Raw genomic sequence first — 4,559 nt, forward strand, 5'->3', positions numbered from 1 at the left:
GGGGATGAAGTTACCGGACTTCGTGGACTTCGTGGGATTAGATGATATCAATGCTTGCAGAGATATGTGTCTGAACAATTGTTCATGTAAAGCATATGCATATGTAAGTAGGATCAGCTGCATGATGTGGAGTGGGGATTTTGTTGATCTTTAGCAATTTGTAGATGGTGGGAACACGCTCTACATTCGTCTCGCGAATTCTGAATTAGGTAAGATGAAACTTTCAATTGTATATGTCATTGCTGTTGTTAGCATTTTGAATTTTCATTATATCATATAATATTTTTTTGTTGCTGTTAGACTTTCTGACATTTAAGACATATTCTACCTCCTATAGGAAGAATAGGATAAATATCAGAAATTTCTCATGAATATACTTTTTGCTACTGTTAGAATTTCTAACAGTTAAGAGATATTTTTACCTCCTATAGGGAGAATAGGATAAATATCAGAAATTTCTCATGAATATACTTGATTAGAACTCTAGCAGAATAGGATATCTAAATATCAAAAATTTATCATGAATTGACCTTTTCAAATAGTTTTTGCTTTCTTGTGGAGCAAGCTAGAGCTCTTTGATTCTTTTAATTGTTCAATTATAAACAATATAATGACTTTTGTATTTGTTTCTCTTCTAATATAGGTGGTGGGAGCAAAATATCCAAATTTGTAATAATAGCAATAGTGGTGGTGGGCACATTTTTTCTAAGTGTTTCCATTTGGCTACTATGGAGGTTCAGAGCAAAATTGAAAGGTAAATTTTAGAAAGTGAAATGAAAATTGTACTATTATTTTGTTAATTATCTTGACTGTTTATGCTAATTATTGATTCTTCATTACAACATTCTTGAATCCATCGCAGAAGAACAATGAGTTACTGATGCTTTATGCACGCAGAAGTGAGGAACTTTCGACAGATCTTTCTGGACCGGATGACCTTATAGAGTTGAAGGGAAGCTTGTAAGCGGAGCAGAATTATCATTCCTCGATTTTAATACTGTGGCATTAGCTACAAACAATTTTTCAAATGAAAACAAGCTCGGACAAGGTGGATTTGGCCCTGTCTGCAAGGTATGTTCTTTAATTTTCTACGAAAAAATGGTAAAAATTAAAGGTTAATTGTGTATTGGAATGCACTAAAGTGCTGCTAACTTTTATAATGCTTAACAGGGAAAGTGGCCATGGGGACAAGAAATAGCTGTAAAGAGGCTTTCAAGAAAGTCTGGACAAGGCTTGGAGGAGTTCAAGAATGAGATTACACTAATTGCCAAATTACAACACAGAAAATCTGTCTTTATCTTTTATCCTCAAAGATTTGCTAACTTGAATTCCACGATCACTTGTAAAATGTAGCGGCTATATAACTCCTGAGTATGCAATGGAAGGTCTATTTTCTGTCAAGTCTGATGTGTATAGTTTTGGAGTATTAATAGTAGAGATTATAACCGGCCGAAGAAACACTAGTTTTTGTTCACCTGAACACTCAAATATTATTGGATATGTAAGTCTATACATAAATCTTCTTTTCTTTTCTTTTCTTCTTTTTTTTTTTTTTTTTTTTTTTTTTTTCTTTGATGTGTATAATTTGACAAAATGTTGGAAATGTTTCAGGCATGGGACTTCTGGGATGGTGATAAGGCAATGGAGATGATTGATCCTAAAATTGCAGATTCATGTTGCCAAAATGAAGTGTTGAGATGCATACAAGTAGGGATGTTGTGTGTGCAGGACATGGCATTTGACAGACCAACAATGTCATCCGTGTTGCTGATGTTGGAGGGTCAAAGTACAAGTATGTAGATGCCGAAACGACCGAGTTTTACTTCAATGAGAAGAAGCCCTATAGACATGGATGAATCTTGGAAGGAAAGTCGAGACATTGTATTCTCAAATGATGTAACAATTAGTGTGATAAATGGTAGATAATACTTCACATTATTGATTAATAATTGAGATTGATTAGCTAAGTCCATTGGTAATACCTCCTGGATAAAAATAATAATAAATAAATAAAAGAATGACTATATATGAAGGGAATTGTTTCATAAAAAGGTCATGAACTAACAGATTAACAAACAACAAAGAGAATTCTAATCAATACATTAATCCCTTCCTTATCTTAATTAATTTGGGCAAGTCTATAAAACTGTTCTTACTTGACGTGATAAAGATAGTAACCTAAGATGGAAAGACTCCCACTTGATTATGGAATACAGAAATTAAGAAACTTATATAATAAGATCCATCATCAAATGCATTGGTCAAACTTATAACTTGCGAGATCATAGTTTATATTAATATTTGACATTGATACGAAGCAAGTAGTGAGGAGCTAAACTTGAAAATTAATTAGGGGTACACGGGGATATATTCAATTGGTACAATCCAAAAATTTTCAAATTTTGATAGATTGCTGATCTGGCAAAGAACTCCCACATATCTTGAAAACACTCAAACTCTCTATAGATCATAGGTTTAGAAGTAAACGAAATTTTCATCTACCATATGTGTTTGAGTTAAATCTAATTATTAATGAATTATATTCGAATTTTTTTTATTTTTTATCTGGAAATCATCATTTTAATACAATCTTTGTTTACAAGTCGATCTTCAAAATAAATATAAAGTTAGTGATTATGCACCTAAAAAAAGCTAGTGAGCTAACTTTTTTTTTTTAGTACTTTTATTTTAGTTTCTCTCCCACTTTCACAAGCTTAATTGTTAGAGGCAGTTGGTTCCATGACCTAAAATATTTATGGCTCTTTGTAAATGATAGATAATACTTTTATGTGTGTGTGTGTGTGTTCCTTCCCCTGTTTCTGTAATGAAATGGATTTTGGGAAAGAATTTTGAAAAGGATTTTGTGAAAAACCCGGCCTCCTAGAAGTTGCCTAGGGACCACGGCGTTAGTGAGGCCTAGAGGGGATTAGAGAGATCGACCTAATGTGGTTGAGTTACTTGGCCCTGTAACAACCCGAATTTTTACGAGTTCGAAATTTATATTTATTTCATGATTTTTAATTATTAAGATTGGGTATTTTAATTTTAAATTGGAGACTTACGTAATGAGATTTGAGTTATTGATTATTTAATTGGAGAATTCTTTAATGAGTTGAAATGATTTTTTTTTTTTTTTTTTTTTCATAATTATATATGTGTAATGTTAATGGTGCTATTTGGTGATGATGGAAGAAAGAAATGTGATGAAAAAATAAAAAGATTTTAGTCACCATCCATGATATAAGATTATTATTATTGTTATTTGTGTAGTTCTCAAGTGCCCCTAACATTTCCAGCATGCCCATGAAGCTTGTTTTCATCCAGTGTTTCAGACATTTTTCTAAACTTCCCTTCCATTGGTAGCAAGTTTTTTCATCCAGTGTTTCAGACATTTTTCATAAGCAAAGTAACCTAAGTTATGGTAGCAAGTTTTCCAAGTCCAACTAACCTGAATATTTTTTCAACATCTGTGCTATGTTAACAAGTCTTTTACACATTAATTATCCATTGATCAATAGAACCGGCCATATATAACTAAGCAATTACCCTCCAGAGAGGGCATGGGAAGTGTTAATTTAAAGGTTTTAGTATGATATTTTTTTAGTCTAAATCCTTTTAGATGTGGGATGCAACATACTTGTGTGCTCAGGAATGATTTTTCATGATAAGGCCTGATTGAAATAAATTATAATTCTGGGATTGGTTCTCATTATCTCTAATGATATGTGGTATGTCTACTCATTAGTATAGGGTCATAAATAATTAGAATATGGAGAAGTCATTCTCCAATTTACCTACAAATATTGTTCTCCAATTTAAGTAAAGGTATAAATAACATATCAACAACTTCTTCTCCATAACAATCAATCAAAACATCCACATACGATGATCCCATACTCCCATACTTTCAACATTTTAAAACAAGAAATAAAAATGGCCTCCACACGGGCCGATGTACCAATAAGGTAATAAAGTTCAAGATACACCGCAAAATTGGTCACTTAAAGGCACGTGACCCCCCTAAGTATGAGTATAAAAAGCATTAAAATTGTGCAATATAAAAGAGGCATAGTATTTGACCTTCGTTGTAGACTGGAATTATAGAAATTCTGATTCTTCTGCTCCTAATGAATTAGTGATAATCAATCCTGTCAGAAAAAAAATTTCAAAAATGTAATGCCAACAAATACATAAAAAATCAGATTGCATGACTAATTTAGGAAATATAATAATAAGTTAATGAATGACTAATTAACCTGAATAATTTTCACATATTTCTTAGGCCATATAACTGAGCTTGTGTTAGCATCACGAAGATAAAAATTTCCATTTAGGCTTGCTCGATACAAAGGACAGTCGCCGACCAAGATATCATCAATCCATACTTTCCAACAATCTGGGCCAATTGGAAAATGATCTTCTAACGCATTAGGATCCGTTGCTGCAATCTCAGCCTTGGCAACAACTACACCTGATCCATTCCAGTGTAACAACTCACATTTTAAACCTTGTAGATCTTCTATAATAGGACTTGGCATAGCATTAGACTGAGAACCAGT

This window comes from Cornus florida, unplaced genomic scaffold, assembly GCF_030987335.1.
Source record: "Cornus florida cultivar Cherokee Brave unplaced genomic scaffold, ASM3098733v1 CherokeeBrave_3.0.0_Hap2_Chr07, whole genome shotgun sequence".
NCBI classification, from domain to species: domain Eukaryota; kingdom Viridiplantae; phylum Streptophyta; class Magnoliopsida; order Cornales; family Cornaceae; genus Cornus; species Cornus florida.